Consider the following 18490-nt stretch of genomic DNA (forward strand, 5'->3'; position numbering starts at 1 on the left):
TACCAGCCACATCCAAAGCCCCTGAGAATCCAGTATCTTGGTTTAGAAGGATGCTGTGAAGGCCACCTCCTGCAGGCCTAAGATGGAAAACACAACTGTGCAGGTTGCTCCATGGAGCTGTGACATTGATTTCTGATCTAAGTTGAAGTCCACTTTACCTCTAAAATGTGAGTTATCAGGATTTTATAAATCTTACTCTATCTGCTATTTAAAAATTAAGTCAATTATTCACGTGCAGATAATCTTAGAGTTTTAAACTGAAGTATGGAGCTGCTCTTCATTTTCTGTCCTTTTTTTAAAATAAAGGAACATAAGTTCAGAAGAATGTGAAGGAAAGCAAAAGATAAATTTTGCATGTATTTAAGTAATTTTTCTTTTTTATACTTGGTAAAATGGTAAATTATTGGCTCTCAAGAATTAAAGTAAACTTGCATTTCTGGGATAACTCCTACTTTATTACTATCTAATATGTTTTTACATGTTATTGGATTTAATATGCTGATGTCTTATGAAGAATTTGGAACCTGTATGCATGAGAAATATTGGTTTGCAATTTTCTTCCCTGTTTTGTAGTATTTTTCACAGGTTTTAGCATCAGGGGCAGGCTGGCCTCATAAAACAGGTTTGGATATATTCCCATCTCCTTTATTCTCTGAGAAAGTTTGTATGAGATTGGTCTTTCTTAAATATGTACTAAAATTCAGCACTGAAACCATCTGGGCCTGGAGTTTTCTTAGAGTCAAAGACCAGTTTTGGGAACACATTTTACTCTTACCCAACTCACCTGAGAGAATGAATAATAAACATCTTCTCTTGGCATTTCATTTAAAACTTTTGAGCCACTGTTATTCAATCATCAGTGATGGTGACCAGGAATAACTTGTGAATTACTGGGATCAAAAATAGATATGATGTTCACAGGGAAAAAAATGTTCCATTTTCTATTTTGGATGAAAGATGACCTGATTAGACCAGAGAATTAAAAGCCCAGTTAGGTAATCCAAACTCAAATCCAGCAAGTCAAGGCCTGGGTGACCAACACTCTCAATGTTTTTCAAAGTACACACAGTATAATTTGTCTTTTTTGTCCCTGGCACTCTGATTACTGCCCATGTTCCTAATTTCTAGCAAAAAATAAAACATCACCGAGTCAGTCAGTGCATTGAAATCAGTTCAGTGAAGTAAAAACTGCCAAGAGCAGGCAGATTTGTACTATAGATACATATAATTTCTGGTTTTAACCCCCTATTCCCAAATGCAAGTCAGATTTTCAGGACTCTATTTCACTTGTGCACATAGCCAATGAATGCAGATGACTCCATAAAAAAGAGATTATGTATACTTTCAATGTATCATTTTGTACATTTTTCCATCCTCAATTATAAGTCTCAACAAACAGAACATTTGGTCTACCTGTCATTCAGTCTCCAAGTTGTTTCCGATTCTTCATGACCCCACGGACTGTAGCACGCCAGGCTTCCGTGTCTCTCACCATCTCCAAGAGTTTGCACAAATTCTTGTCCACTGAATCAGTGATACCATCTGACCATCTCGTCCTCTGCCACCTTCTTCTCCTTCTGCCTCAAGTCTTTCCCAGCATCAGGGTCTTTCCCAATGAGTCAGTTCTTCATATCAGGTAGCCAAAGTACTGGAGTTTCAGCTTCAGCATCAGTCCTTCCAGTGAATATTCAGGGTTGATTTCCTTTAAGATTGACTGGTTTTATCTCCTTGCTGTTCAAGGGACTTTCAAGAGTTTCTCCAAGCATCAATTCTTTGGTGTTCTGCCTTCTTCATGCTTCAGCTCTCATATCTGTACATGACTACTGGAAATACCATAGCCTTGGTCTACCTAAAGGACTATAAAATGCATTAGATTGAATGCATCAAAACCCATTCAAAGGTGTTCCTACCAAAGGATGAAACATGGTTATAAAGAAATAAGATTGAATTATAATAAATGAACTATTTTCATTTCTTCTGTTTGCTGTGTCCTACTTCCAGTGAGTATACAGTCTTATTCTAAGTAAGGAACCCTACTCTTAGATGCCTTTGGAAGCTACACCCATTCTCCCAGTGGAGTGATTTGGGTCACAGTTAACAGATGAGAGGCAGCACTTGTAGCTCAAATGGTAAAGAATCTGCCTGTGATGCAGGAGACCAGGGTTCAATCCCTGGATTGGGAAGATCCTCTGGAGAAGGGAATGGCAATCCACTCCAGTATTCTTGCCTGGAGAATTCCATGGAGAGAGGAGCCTGGAGGGCTACAGTTCATGGGGATGCAAAGAGTCGGACACGACTGAGAGACTAACACACGAGAGCCATTACTGACTGTGTTGGATAATCTCCATTTGCCCCTCCAGAACTACTCTCTGTACCTCCCCACTTAGCCTGTGTCCTGAAAGACTGGTCTGTATGGGCTGTATTAAGGCTCCCCGGTTGTCTAGTTTTCTCTCAGATTTGGCCAAAGGGAAGTACTGTCAGAAACTGGAGGGCTGGGACTTCCCAGTGGTCAAAACTCTCAGCTTCCAGTGTAGGGGGGGAGAAGGTTCAATTCTTAGTTGGGGAACTAAGATCCCACATACTGCACAGCACAGTCAAAACATATTAAATTTTAGCAAATTGGAAGGCAAAGAGAACGAGCTCAGAGATGTGGTTGTCTTCCTCCTCCAAAGTCCCCAGCTCCAGAGAGTGTAAGGGCTCCCCATCCCTTGTTGATTTCCCATTATCCTTCTCACATATTTTGTAAATAGACCATTTATTAAAGACTCCTCAACCACACACACACAGTGTGAGTTGGTAATATGTTTCTTGCCCAAATACTAATTAATAAAGGAGTCAAGTCTTCCGAACAAAGTAGGTGATCAAGCTAGGCGGCGTGTCTTTTAGCACAAAAGATAGACTATATAATCATGAGAGTAGTTTTTGGAATCACTCATTCGTTGGCTCTGAAGTACTTTCCAAAACAGAAGTTCAAAAATTGTTTATAGCATATTCCAAATACCTAGTCTCTGAAGGTAACTACTTTGATGGAAGCGCCCTTCATTTAGCTATTGAATTTCTGGATGTTTGCTGCTTTTAAACATCTCAAGACATTATCATCACATTTTGTGATTTTAAAAATGAATATTTCTCATTTAAAAAATAGGTACTTTGGAATTCCTGAATGTAAAATCAAATTTGGGGTTAATACTGGTCCAGACAGTAAAACCAGGAAATAGCTTATTGCTAAAAAGAGAGACGGAGAGAGAGAGGAAAAAAAAATGAGAAAGAGATGTGTGAGAATAGATTGGACATAACAGGACACTAAGAAAGAAATAAGATTGCTTCCAACAAACACTTGATTAAGTAGATGTAAGTAAAATTTTCATATTGTAAGGAATGGGTTGTCTTTGTAAAATCTGCATATGCTTGCAGAATCCTTGGTTTCTTTAGACTTAAAAAAAAAAAAAGTTTTCTTTTTTTAAAGGACTCAATACCTAAGATAAAAAGTTGACACCTGACCTAGTGGCCAGTTCCCTATTTGGAGCCACTTAATTTCATAAAGCTGGTGTTAAGCTATTCTCTTTCTTTCTTCTGTACATAATGTACTATATTGAGCTGTTATTGTGGCTTAAAAATACATGACGAACATTTTGAATGTTCTCAGTGTTTTTAATTTAGATTTGCACAATCATAGAAATTAGAGATGGAAAAACTAGGATTCTTCCTTTTAATATAAACCGTAGACCGAGGTTTGAGGCTTGGTTCCTCTTTTTCTGACTAATGAGGCTGGGGAGAGGGAGTGTGAAGAAAACCCTTTGGGCCATTGCTTCCATTATTTCAGGATTTCTGAACTACTGTTATCTCTTTAATGGAGCACCATTACTTCAGTAATTTATCCTGAAGACCTAACAAATAATGTCTCTCTCTTGGCATTACATTTTAAACTTATTGGTTGACAAAGGCTATGTCTCTATGAACTGCAGTATATTTGAGCAAAGGATATTGTCACTGCAATTAACTATAATATCAAGATTGGCCTTAAAAAGGCAGCAACCATGGAATTCTCCAATCCCTTGTGTTTGGGGCCATAGAGACAACAAAATCCAGCCTGTCTTTTAGTCATATTTAATTCATATGATGGAATATTGGCACACATAGAATCCTATGTAGCTTATTTTGTTAACAATGATCTATATCTTTAATTCCTTTAATCTGCTCATAGCTCAATGTTTCTTTTTTTTTTTTCCTACTTGGAGCAAATGGTCTTTTAAATCCTCTATTCCTTTGGAGATTCTCCTAGTTTGGCTTTCTTTTCTCAAGTACAGCTCCATTTTAAACTCAGATAGCTGAAAGGAACCTTATAAATCATCTAGTTGCTCATCTCATTTCAAATATGAGGACATTAAACCCAAAAAGTGATTTGCTATTATTATGCTCAAACTTTCTCCTGATATTCACTAACAAGGTACAATGTACTGTAATTTTAACAATAACATTTGAAAGAGAATATAACCAACTTTCTAGAAGTTTCAGCCAAGTTTTTTTAACAGTTTGAAATTCTACTAAAATGTCCTATTTATTTCAAATTGGTTATTTCAAAACCAAACTCATAGTTAAGACTGTCTCATTTCAATGTAAACTGATAGCAGATCAAGACTGATTCAGCCCTGATCAAATGCTGTGTTCAGTTCAGTTCAGTTGATCAGTCGTGTCTGACTCTTTGTGACCCCATGAACCACAGCACGCCAGGCCTCTCTGTCCATCACCAACTCCCAGAGTCCACCCAGACCCATGTCCATTGAGTCGGTGATGCCATCCAACCATCTCGTCCTCTGTCGTCCCTTTCTCCTCCTGCCCTCAATCTTTCTCAGCATCAAGGTCTTTTCCAATGAGTCAGCTCTTTCCATCAGGTGGCCACAGTATTGGAGTTTTAGCTTCAACATCAGTCCTTCCAATGAACACCTGGGACTGATCTCCTTTAGGACGGACTGGCTGGATCTCCTTGTAGTCCAAGGGACTCTCAAGAGTCTTCTCCAACACCACAGTTCAAAAGCATCAATTCTTTAGCGCTCAGCTTTCTTTATAGTCCAACTCTCACATCCATACATGAATACTGGAAAACCTATAGCCTTGATTAGACGGACCTTTGTTGGCAAAGTAATGTCTCTGCTTTTAAATATGCTATCTAGGTTGGACATAACTTTTCTTTCAAGGAGTAAACGTCTTTTAATTTCATGGCTGCAGTCACCATCTTCAGTGATTTTGGAGCCCAAAAAAATAAAGTCTGACACTGTTTCCACTGTTTCCCCATCTATTTCCCATGAAGTGATGGGATCAGATGCCATGATCTTCGTTTTCTGAATGTTGAGCTTTAAGCCAACTTTTTCAGTCATCTCTTTCACTTTCATCAACAGGCTCTTTAGTTTTTCTTTGCTTTCTGCCATAAGGGTGATGTCATCTGCATATATGAGGTTATTGATATTTCTCCCAGAAATCTTGATTCCAGCTTGTGCTTCCTCCAGCCCAGCGTTTCTCATGATGTACTCTGCATACAAGTTAAATAAGCAGGGTGACAATATACAGCCTTGACGTACACCTTTTCCTATTTGGAACCAGTTCCATGTCTAGTTCTAACTGTTGCTTCCTGACCTGCATTAGGTTTCTCAAGAGGGAGGTCAAGTGGTCTGGTATTCCCATCTCTTTCAGAATTTTCTACAGTTTATTGTGACCCACACAGTCAAAGGCTTTGGCATATTCAATAAAGCAGAAATAGATGTTTTTCTGGAACTCTTGCTTTTTCGATGATCCAGTGGATGTTAGCAATTTGATCTCTAGTTCCTCTGCCTTTTCTAAAACCAGCTTGTACATCTTGAAGTTCACAGTTCACATATTGCTGAAGCCTGGCTTGGAGAATTTTGTGCATTACTTTACTACCGTGTGAGATGAGTGCAATTGTGCGGTAGTTTTGAGCATGCTGTGTTAGCTAGCTATATTTTCATATATGTCTCACTTCCTCCTTACCAGATATATAATATATAATTATATTATATATTATATATATTTATATATGATTATAGTATATATTATAATACATTATTAACATAATATTATATATATATATATATTATTGCTGCTGCTAAGTTGCTTCAGACGTGTCCGACTCTGTGCGACCCCATTGACGGCAGCCCACCAGGCTCCCCCGTCCCTGGGATTCTCCAGGCAAAAACACTGGAGTGGGTTGCCATTTCGTTCTCCAATGCATGAAAGTGAAAAGTGAAAGTGAAGTCGTTTAGTCCTGTCCGACTCTTAGCAGCCTACCAGGCTCTGCTGTCCATGGGATTTTCCAGGCAAGAGTACTATAATTAATTATATATAATATATAATTATAATATGTTATATATAATATATAATTATATAATATAATAATATAGTATATAATAATATGTAATATATTCTACAATCATATTAAAAATATTATATATTAATGTTTATAATTTGTAATTATAATTTTATATATTATATATTTTATATTTGATTATAATATATATTATAGTTTTATAATATATAATATATTATAGTTATATAATATATATAATATATAACATATACATTATATATTATATATATTATAGTTATAATATATATTATTATATAATAACTAAATTATATATATTATAATAAATAATATAACAATTATACTATTATATATAATAAATATAATATATATTATATATAATTAATATAATATACATTAATTATATAATATAATAGTTATATATATAATTATATGACTATATATAGTTTAAATATAATTTATAGTTTATAAGTCAATTTGGCCATGTCAGTAGGTTTAGAATTTGGCAGTGCCTGTAAATTTTACTTAATCTCACTTTATGATGAAATTTTGCTGAGTAAATAGAATTAAGGGAATCAAAAAATGATTGATCATAGGCTTTTTTAAAAAATATTGCCTAAAATAGGAAAAGACATGGAGTTGAAGGTAAGAGCCCATTCTAGATTAAACAGTATTTTAGAAAGGCAGGTGCTGACTAAATGTATAGAATGAAAAAAGAGTCTTGAAAAGATTTATTTTATTCTTTTTGGATATCAGTTTTTCCAGTAGTCACGTATGGATGTGAGAGCTGGACCATAAAGGGTGAGCACCAAAGAACTGATGCTTTTGAACTGTGGTGATGGAAAAGACTCTTTTGATTTAGTTTGACAGCAAAGGTGGGAGGAGAAGGGGACAACAGAGCATGAGACGGTTGGATGGCATCACTGACTTGATGGACATGAGTTTGAGCAAGCTCCCGGAGTTGGTGATGGACAGGGAAGCCTGCCATGCTGCAGTCCATGGGGTTGCAAACAGTCAGACACAGCTGAGCAAATGAACTGAACTGAACTGAATCCAACAGAAGAGTTCTGAAAAATATCATGGAGAGATAAGAAGGCCTTCTTAAATGAACAGTGCAAAGAAGTATAGGAAAACAATAGAATAGGAAAGACTAAAGATCTCTTCAAGAAAATTGAGGGTATCAAGGGAACATTTCATCCAAGGATGAGCACAATAAAGGACAGAAATGGTAAGGATCTAACAGAAGCAGAAAAGATTAAAAAGAGATGGCAAGAATACACAGAAGAACTATACAAAAAAGGTCTTAATGACCCGGATAACCACAATGGTGTGGCCACTCACCTATGTCACTCTGACAACCCGGAATCTGAAGTCAAGTGGGCCGTGGGAAGCATTACTGCAAACCAGGAGGTGATGGAATTCCGGCAGAGCTATTTAGAATCCTAAAAGATGACGCTATTATTAAAGTGCTGTACTCAATATGTCAGCAAATTTGGAAAACTCACAGGACTCAAAAAGGTCAGTTTTAATTCCAATTCCAAAGAAGGGTGATGCCAAAGAAAGTACAAATTACCAGACAATTGTGCTCAATTCACATGCTAGTAAGTTTATGCTCAAAATCCTTCAAGCTAGACTTCAACAGTATGTGAAATGAGAACTTCCAAATGTACAAACTGGCTTTAGAAAAGGCAGAGGAACCAGAGATTCAGTTTTTGCCAACATTCATTGGATAATAGAGAAAGCAAGGGAATTCCAGAAAAATATCTACTTCTGTTTAACTGACTATGCAAAAGCCTTTGACTGTGTAGATCCCAACAAACTGTGGAAAATTCTTAAAAGAGATGGGAATACCAGACCACCTTACCAGTCTCCTGAGAAATCTGTATGTAGGTCAAGAAGCAAGAGTTAGAGCCTTACATGGAACAACTGGCTGGTTCAAAATTAGGAAAGGAGTATGACAAGGCTGTATACTGTCACCCTGTTATTTTAACTTATATGCAGAGTACATCATGCGAAACACCGGGCTGGATGAATCGCAAGCTGGGATCAAGATTGCCAGGAAAAATTTCAACAACCTCAGACATACAGATGATACCGCTCTATTGGCCAAAAACGAAAAGGAACTAAAGAGCCTCTTGATGAAGGTGAAAGAGGAGAGAAAAATCTGGCTTAAAACTCAACACTCAAAAAAATTAGGATTATGACACCCAGTATCATTATTTTATGACAAATAGATGAGGAAGAGGTGGAGGCAGTGACAGATTTTATTTTCCTGGGCTCTGAAATCACTTCGGACAGTGACTGCAGCCATGAAATAAAAAGACAATTGCTCCTTGGAAGGAAAGCTATGACAAATATAGACAGCATATTAAAAAGCAGAGACATCACTTTGCCAACAAAAGTCCCTACAGTCAAAGCTCTGCTTTTTCCAGTAGTCATGAATGGATGCCAGAGTTGCTCCATAAGGAATACTGTGTTGAAGAACTGATGCTTTCAAATAGCAGTGCTGGAGAAGGCGCTTGAGAGTCTCTTGGACAGCAAGGAGATCAAACCAGTTAATTCTAAAAGAAATCAACACTAAATATTCATTGGAAAGACTGATGCTGAAGCTCCAATACTTTGGCCACATGATGTAAAGAGCTGACTCATTGGAAAAGACTCAGCAGCTGGGGAAGATTGAAGGCAAAAGGAGAAGCAGGCAGCAGAGGAGGAGATACATGGCATCACCGACTCAATGAACATGAATCTGAGCAAACCCCGAGATAATGAAGGACAGGGAGGCATGCTGCAATCCGTGAAGTTGCAAAGAGTAAGACACAACTTAGCTACTGAACAACAACAATAAGGGGCATCTAATTAGCATAAACTAGGTGTGGTTGAAAGGGGTTTATTGTGAAAACAAAGAACACTCCTCCCACCCCCATCACTTTCCCTTTCACTCAGGAAATTTCAAGGTTAAGAGATGGTCCTGCCTCAAGAACCAGGAACAAAGACTAAAATACATATTTCTTATTATATCACAAGATCACATTGGTATAAAAGGGGTGATGGGAGATGAAACAGTGGAGAAACAGGTGTCCAAATATAAAAGGACCTTATTAAAGTTACATGTATCCAGCAGTCATTAGGGAAATACTGAAATATTCAAAGGGAGTGATATAGTCATACTTGCATTTTCCAGAGATCCCTCTAGGAACAGTGTGGACAGTGGATGGAGACATGCGAGACTGACAGCCAACGCCAGTGAGTACTGGGATAGAGCTATGGCGATGCCATTGAAGAGGCACAGGCAGATGGTAGAGACAGAACAAAGGTCGATTTTGTGGGACTTCATTGGATACCTGATGAGAGGAGTAAAGGGGAAGAAGAAATTAAAGATCACTCTTAGATTTCAAGCTTAGGTGACCAGGTGGACAGTGACCCAAGTAGCCAAGCACCCAGTAGAGACGAAGAAGGACTGGCTTTCAGGCAGATGTCAGTGAGAACTCTTTTGGACTTGCTGACATCCCAGGGAATCATTCTAGTAGATATGCTAAGGAGGAAACTAGAAAGACATAAATGGAGCTCAGAAGAAATACCTTACAGGAGATAAAGATTTGGGAGTTATAGGGCTGTGGTTAGCCATGGAAATAGCGAGGCCAAGGTAAAAAGATATGACACAGCCTCTTTAGAGCAAGCGTGCATGGAGACCCCTCTTCACCCATAAGAAGGAAGCCTAATTGGAGGGTACATGCCTAAGGGCGCTCCCCACTCTTGACAGAGCTCTCTGGCTAGGAGGGCAGGAGCCTGGATCTGCCTTAAGGAGCTCTTCGGCAACATGGCTCTTAGGAAGCAGGTGCGCTCGAAGAAAGGCTTCTAACGTAAAGGCTTCCTGTGTAATGGCCACCATCATAACTGCACCACCAGTGTAGAGTCAAAACTGCTCCATGTGAAACCTGAATTATAGTATGTAGTGACATATGCGAGCTTTTGTATACAGTCAGTCCTCATCACTCCAGATTCTTTATTTGCAAATTCACTTACTCAAATTTATAACCTCAAAGTCAACACTCACAATGTTTTTGCGGTCATTTGTGGACATGCCTGAAGTGTCAAAAACTCGAGTCCCTGACGTACACAATGCCAACTGAGGTTGAACAGCTGATAGTCTCCCTTCTTGTTTCTAGTCTCATGCTGTAAATGAGTGTCCTTTTCAAGGCAGTTGGTATCATATATTTTACACTTTTGCACTTCTGGCTGGTAATTTAGCTGTTTAAAAATGCTCCCAGCATAGTGGTTAAGTGAGGTCTACTATTCTAAACACAAGGCTATAATGTGCCTTATGAAGAAAATATAGGTGTTAGATAAGCTTCATTCAGGTATGAGCTATATAGTGCTGTTGGCTATGAGTCCAATGTTAATGAATCAATAATATATATTAAATAAATTGTCTTTAAATAGAAATATACACAAAACAAGGTCATGTATTGACCGAATTATGAAAGTGTGACCAGAGGCTTGCAGGAACCCAACCCTGTATTTTCCCTAGGATTATGTATGCTCAGTTACTCAGTCATGTCCAACTCTCTGTGGTCCCACAGGCTGTAGCCCACCAGGCTCCTCTCTCCACTGAATTTTCCAGGCAAGAATACTGAAGCAGGTTGCCATTTCCTCCTCCAAGGGACCTTTTTGACCCAGGAGCTAAACCCGCATCTTTGATTGGCAGGCAAATTCTTTACCACTGCGCCACCAGCAGTGGTTTGCTGTTCATTAATCCAGTGTTCACAGTGACTGTATAGGATATAATTACTGCAAGTAACAAGGATTAACCATATTTGCAGAAGTCTAGAATGAGCCAAGAGCCACATCAGTGCTAAACGAAGCTCCTAATTTATTTAAAACAGCTCATTATACACTCACCTAAGGTTCAGAGTAAGGTATTGTTTTTGAGTTTTTATTTGGGCTTCTGAGGATGGGGCAGGGTTGAGGGGAGATTTACTCTTTGAATCACCTGACCAGTGATTGCTGTCATGTGAACTGAAGAAGTAAAGCACATCATGGAGTCCAGGGTCCCATCCTGCCACGTATTTACTCTGTGATCACAGACAAGGGTGTGCTCTCTCTGAATTTTCATGCCTCGCCCATGAAACCAGGCAATGACACCTCAGATCCCTATCAGTTCTGACAGCTCATGATGCTGTAGCCAGTCCCAAAGCAAGAGACACTGCCATCCACTGTGACTCTAGGACGGCATAAGGCTTGGGAAGAAGGATTTACTGTAGTGCCTTTCCTATATTCCCCAGAGCAACCTGAGGACAGACTCATTAGATTATTGACTTAAAGATTCTGCAACTCTTGTCTAATTTTAACTTTTATGACAGTAATAAACCCAAAGGAAAACTGTAAAACAAAGCAAAATACTCTCAATTATGTTAAACTTAAAATGGCATTAAAAGTAGAAAAGAAAAAAGAGAAGAGTGCCTAACTGTAATTATTTAAAGCAAATGACTTCAATGATCCAGGCTGGACCAAGATGCCGTGCATACCAGGCTACCCTGAGCATCCCACTCTGTCTTTTAGGTCTCTCCAAGGGACCCCAGCGTATCTTACCAGCAATCGAATGCTCCATTAAGCACTTGGCGAAGGAGTGGATGGACATGTGTGACCCAGACATTTCCATGGAAGGTTAGCTTTCCAGATGGAGTCCTCATTTTCATAATGTGTGTAGGATTAAGATGTAATCCACTATTTCAAAGAATACAATAATACACAAAATACATGCTCTGATTTATTTTTCCTCTTCTTTAACTGTAGAGGATACATCAATAAACAGAATTTTTCTTCAACAAATGGTATCTCTCTTCCAAATTAACAGAGGGTAACCTCAGGTATTAATAGTAATGGAAAAAGTTGAGATGATTAAGCGTGCACATACAAAGGATTTGTGCACACACACACAAATTATCTTGCCTTATCATTTTCTTCAACCAAGTGAAAAAATCACCATGCTATCTGCAGGCTCAGATCTAACATCTGAGGGGTCCAGCCACCTTCTCTTCCTCCACTGCCATCCCATACTTGGAGGGCTTTTTATATGCACTGGTGTATTCACCAGCATACAGTGACAGCCCAATCGCCTTTCTCAATGACGGAAAAGCCCTTGCAGGTGCTGGCAGTGGTTCAGAGCCACTGAGGTGGGGAATTCTGAGATGCTGGGTACTCAGGATGTGGTCTAGAGGTGAGCATCTGGACCACACCATTTGAGTTCCTCAGGTTCCTCACCCTGTGGGACGGGATACAACCAAACTGGCCATCTCTCTGAAGATGTAATTTTTTTCTTTCTCCACATATGATAATACATGTGTTTTTCCATGGTTTTCATAAGTACTGCTCCAACTCTAAACATCTCAGTATGTTGAAAGCTGTTTCTCTTGGAGGATTCAAAGCATAACAATGTATTGCAGTGTGTGTAATACACTTGTAAATGCAGGAGCACTCTGGACTTCTGTGGGGGGTGGGGGGTGGTGGAGAGTCTCTTCTATACGGAAGCATCTCAAGACATAAAATGAATAAAATTGGTGTTTCAGTGAGAAACAACTGTACTTTCCCCAGCACATGAAATACAGAAATGTAACCTCATTGCTTTCCCTCCACTTGATCATCTCCTCTAGAAGCGCCACGAAAGCCCTGTGGCTGCAGGACTCAGTCCGTCTTTGGCGCCTGGCCCAGTGCCTGGCATCTACTGAATGGTCAATAAATGTTTATTGAAAGAATACATTTAATTCACCCTTTTAATCAGCAGAACGTCAGCGCCTCTGCTCCAAACAATTGGATTAATTTCAAAACCCACATAATAAAGTCAGTCTGTGTTCGCCATCCCACATCTCTTTCTGTGGCTGGAGATGTTTTTAATCTTGGGAAATCCATGGGGCTGGGTGGTGTGCTTGCATAGTCCACATTAGGAGGACCCGACTTCCTTCTCTGGGGCTGCTCAAACAGTTATGTGCGTGCTTATCTTTTGACTTTAGGCAACAGACTGGGTCCTGGCAGCAGCAGCTGTGACGAGATGGTCGCTGGACAGGAGGAGAGCTGAGGGTAAGGTGCCCAGTCCTCACCCCATTCAGAACATATTCACGACACACCCAATGGTCCCACAGCTTCGGCTGGAAGCAGCCAGGATCCACGGCCTCTCAGTTAGTGTACTTAGCTCCTATCGTCTCTTCCTCCCTAAATGTCCTGGCGCTCAGAAGTCTGCATGGCCAGAGGCAAGCGCACCATGGAAACTGTCAGAAGCTGATGAAAGGCAACGCCGCTCTCCTGCTCCAGTTTCTTCACCAAAAAGTCAGGGAGCAGGGGTGGATATTTCTCTGGCAGTCCAGAGGTTAAGCCTCTGTGCTTCTACTGCAGCAGGGCACAGGTTCAGTCCTTGGTTGGGGAACTAAAATCCCACAAGCCATGTGTTGTGGCCAAAACTCATCACAATAAACTCAAAAAATGGGCAAAACCACTCACTAACAGGCAGCTAGGCCATCAGCCCAGCATCCACCTCAGGAGGGTCTCCAGAGACCCATACGCAATGACAGACATCAGAGAGACAAATCAGTAAGGGGCTGGGGGAGGGGAACAAATCAGCGATATAAAAAAGAAAAGCCCCACTGCTGTTCAGGGGATCTTAATTCCACGACCACAGATTGAACCTGAACCCTCCGTAGTGAAAGCTCGGAGACCTAACCACTGGACCACTGGAGAATTCAGCCAGCTGACAAAAGGCAGGAGGCTTTTGGTAGCTTTTCCCAAAAAAGGGGGTGTTCAAAGCATTTCAACATTTTTAAATTGATGTTTGTAGTCCCTTAAACTAAATATACAAGATAAAAATACATTTAGAATTACAAACTTAGATAAAAAACCTGCACTGATGCTGTCCTCACGTCATGCATATGAAAAGAAGGTAGAAAACCACAGACAGTGCACCCAGGGCTGTGGCGAGCTAGCCCCCAGTGCAGCCTGGACCAGGGCCAAGAAAGGGCAGCTGCCCAGGCGCCCCTGCTGCCCTGCCTCCCACCTGCTGGGGCCCCGCGTGCCCCCCACCAGCCAACCTCTCTCCTGGCTGGCACAGGAGCCTTAGCAACAGACATGCCACATTCTCTCCTCTCACGGGGGACCCAACAGACGCACCCATGGGCAGCAGTCATCTCACCACTCTTTTTAGGTGGAGCTCATACAGGCCTACCACACAACGCAGTCCACAGCCAAGCAAGTGCCTCGTGACACACATGCGCAGTGCTACAAGTGATCTCATCTGTTACATAAACCTCATGAAGGCACAGGCGCAGTGCTACGAACGAACCTCAGCTGTTACGTAATCATTATTTACAAAATGTGGAGCGAGAAAGCCTGAACAGGCCATCTTGGCTAATGTGCTCTCTCCCCACACCCTTCCAACCTGTGCTCAAATACTAGCCCCGAGGAGGCCTATCTGACCGTCCTGTTTAATACTGCAGCCCACCTCCACCCAGAACACTGGACTCTCTTCACCCAGCTCCAAGCTTTCATTTTCCAAACTCTTAGCACCTTCAAGAACAGAGAGGCAGCATCCGCACAAAGCCCTTAAAAAGCTGAGGTTGTCAGGAAAGGAGCCAGGAGCATAGCCCTGAGACAGCTCCAAGTGCTGTGGAGACACGAGGGAAAATAGATGTAGAAACGGGAGAGCCAGGCTGGAATAGAATGAGAGCAGGAATCCAGCGTTTGCTCAGAGCCTGGAAGGAAGTGAGAGCTGGGCTGGGTGATGGCGGAGGAGGGGCACAGATGTGGCCTCTGGCAAATAGGGCCCGACTCGCCAAGGCATTGCCCTCCCTCCGAGGTCTCCAAACACACCCGCCTTTTACCAGGTCCTCTGTGTGCAGAGCTGTAACTGCACAGGGACCGTAGCTACTTCTGTGTAAGACACGCCTCTTTCCTAGCCCCGCCCCCACCGCCCTCTGGGGAGCGCCCGACTTTGGCCAGCCCTGTACCATCACTGTGCATGTTGGACAGATGCCAGCAGAAAAAGCGATGGCACTTGAGTGGCTGCGTGTGTCCAGTGAGTGGTGATGTTCTCTGTGTGCAGGGAACGTGGAGAAATCCAACCGCAAACAGCACTGCTCTCCTCCCAGCCCCACATTTGTAGAATATTCTGGAAAAGGCTCAACTCATACAAAGAAGACCTAAAGTGACGATGCTCCCCTACAACCATCAGGAGACCCTCAAAACAGTCACTTTGGTCAGAAAGGGAAAAGAAGCCTGCTCAGTCATACTAAGGGGAGAGAGGTGTGTCTGGGATCAAGATAAGTTCAAGTAGTCTCATTCAACAGTTTTGAGAAGGTCACATGGAAGAATGGTATCTCTGACCCAAGCATCCAGGCCTGGGTGTTTTCTTAAACAAGGCCCCTCTCTTCCTAGTAGTCCTCAGAGGAATTAGAAAAATATATGCTGCACAGATTTCTTGAATTCCCCGTGTGGGACAACGGTTAACTGTCTTCTTTGTCCCAAAGGAGAATAGTTGTCTGTAGTATCAGACCACATGTGTTAGCATCTTCCCTGCCCTCCTGAGCTTGTCTGTGGGACTGTCCGCTTGTAAAACATTTCTATCCCACAGTGTCACAGTCAATCACTAGAAATTTAATTTTACTTTTACACTTGTCCAGCTCCTCGGGCAACACATTACTTAGTCATAACAGCAAACATCCATCACATCTATTTTCTCTCCAATCCAAGTAAAAACTCAAATAATATCATGAATCTAAAACTAGAAGAAACCATTGTAATTTCCTGGCCCTAAAACTGAATGCATTTTAAACCAAGTTTTAGACAAAGTTTTTCTTTTTTTTTAGCTTTCTCAAAACTATCTAGATCTGGTTTTCTAATTATTCATCTGTAACTAAACTAGAATACAAAACTATGTTAATCCCAATCTCCCAATTTATTACTTCCCCCCATATTTCCCCTTTGGTGTCCATGAGTTTGATTTCGAGATGAGAGTGTGTTTCTGTTTTGTAAATAAGTCCATTTGTATCATTTTTATTAGATTCCATATGTAAGTGATATCATTATGATAGATACCAGCATCCGGCTCCTCCTCACTACAGAACATCTGAAGGAGAAGCTGTAGTGTCATTGGGGTCCTTTTCTGGATGTCCCAACCATTCTTGTCCCGGAAATCTGGCTTGCTCTGCACAATGATTCTTCTGGAAGCACATTTCAGATGTGCACCAGCTCCGAAATGAGTCAATGAGTCCTCCCACCATCATTTAATAAAAAATAAAATCCCAGTGGGTCTCACGCTCCACTGTAGCTTCCACGCCAGCCCTGTGGAAGGCCATGGCTTTCCCCAGTGTCTTGAACTTTTCCACCTTCATGCTTTGCTCATGCACTTCCTCAGCCTGGGGCGTCCTTTTCCCACTTCCATTCCCTGGTTGAAATCCCATCTATCCCAGATGTCAGGCTCCTCCCTAGAGAAGCCTACTACTATACCCCACTGCCACCTCCAACTGGCTAGATCTGAAGTGCTATTCCAACAAAATTTTGGCACACCTGACCTTTGGGTTAGAGTCATACTCAATCCAAGGCCACTGAGTTTTGGAGACATTTGTCACCTGTATAACACACTCAGGAAGAGGCACTGATCATATGAGCAAACTGCCAAGATGAGAGAAAAAGAGAGAACACACTTCCCCACTGACCCACAAGTGATGACTTAGGGACAGGTTCCATGACACACAACTCTCTGAGCAAAAGCTTTACAGATCTCCTACTGTATGGAGGAAGGATGTGACCCCAGAGGGAGAGCACAGGGAGTTTTGTCTGTGAGGAAGTTGTTCTGTAACCTGATGGTAGCGATGGCAACACAAACCTCTGAATGTGGCACATTCATAGAACAGAACACCAGAAGCAACTTTCCTATATGATGGTCTTTTTTTTAATTGTAAGTGTTCCACTAGAAAAGTATACATTAATAATCAGTCATTATTTTTCTGAAAACAGCTGTCAAGCAGGATCTAATTCATGCCCTACTTTTGACAGGAGCCCTGCTCCAAGATGATGAACAGCACTGGCTTTGTGTTTGGGAGTGAGGGGAGGCGACTGAGGAAAGAGAATGTTTTGTGGCAACAATACTGTACACTTTGCAAACTTCGGCCTTGGTGTATGTAGCGCCAGATTTAATTTGCAATTTCCTTTCCCACATACCTTAAAAGGAGAATTTCATACAAATATCACATACCAGTTGTTATGTATGGCTTTTCTTCACCTGACCTAGATCTTTGTATTTATTTTCACTCATTATTTCTTATCTAATTAGCTTAGTTATTTCAACTAGACCTGGCTTCAGGGCATGCAGGCAATTTGTTTCAGAGCCACAAAACTATGTGTGTTTTTATTGTTACTAGAGTTTTCCAAAGTCTGCCCTAATTTCATCATCTGTGACATAATTTATCAGGTTAACAATCCATTTCTATATTAGTAGCAATTCTATGACTACAATAAAATCTTAACATGTGAGTCGTAAATTATCTGATATGCTATCTCTTCCATTGTTTCTTCACATTAATCTAATTTCCATCCTCATCTCATTTTGTAACAATCCTAATTGAAATCCACCAGGGCTTAGTTAAAATTCAGGCTCAAGTGAGAAACGATTTAAATGAGTTCTTAATGGAACCCAGAGACCTGCCAAATTTAAAAGCTGCCTAATGCCTAGCCAGGTTATAAAAAGCTTCAGCAGTGAAAAAGGTGCAGCCCAGATTCTCAGCAGATCTGACTGAGGGCGATGGTGACCAGGCCAAGGTTTGAAGTTTGGGGGTTTTTTCCACAGAGAATGCAAAGACAAACAAAACATAAAACTCTCTGCTTATTAAAGTTTTAAAAGCACGTGCACTCAGCCAGGTTATCTACACTGTATGTTTTATGGTGTGTCTCTGTTTTGCATAACAGCAACTGGAGTATATGATCAACACAAAAATGAACAAAAGTGGGGTTTGAAAACTTCCTAGCAAAGTATTCACACTAATTTCCGTGGACTCTGCACACGAAGTCACTGGGTTATAGGAGGGTAAAATTCTAAGACAAAAAAAAAAAAGTTTCTGTTAAGGACAAAATGGTTACCTCAGTTCTCTGCTTCAGTTAAAATTGCTTTAAGGG

At 40.8% G+C, this 18490-nt stretch overlaps 1 long non-coding RNA gene across 1 annotated transcript in view; it reads right to left on the bottom strand.

The window, feature by feature from the left end:
* LOC133228495 (uncharacterized) overlaps window positions 1-15275 on the bottom strand; it is a 138058-nt gene extending 122783 nt beyond the window's left edge. Inside the window, exon 1 of the long non-coding RNA XR_009730224.1 lies at window positions 14547-15275. This is a non-coding gene — a long non-coding RNA (uncharacterized LOC133228495). The remainder of the gene's footprint in view (window positions 1-14546) is intronic.
* Between the last annotated feature and the right edge of the window lie 3215 nt (window positions 15276-18490).

This window comes from Bos javanicus, chromosome 17, assembly GCF_032452875.1.
Source record: "Bos javanicus breed banteng chromosome 17, ARS-OSU_banteng_1.0, whole genome shotgun sequence".
Classification (NCBI taxonomy): domain Eukaryota; kingdom Metazoa; phylum Chordata; class Mammalia; order Artiodactyla; family Bovidae; genus Bos; species Bos javanicus.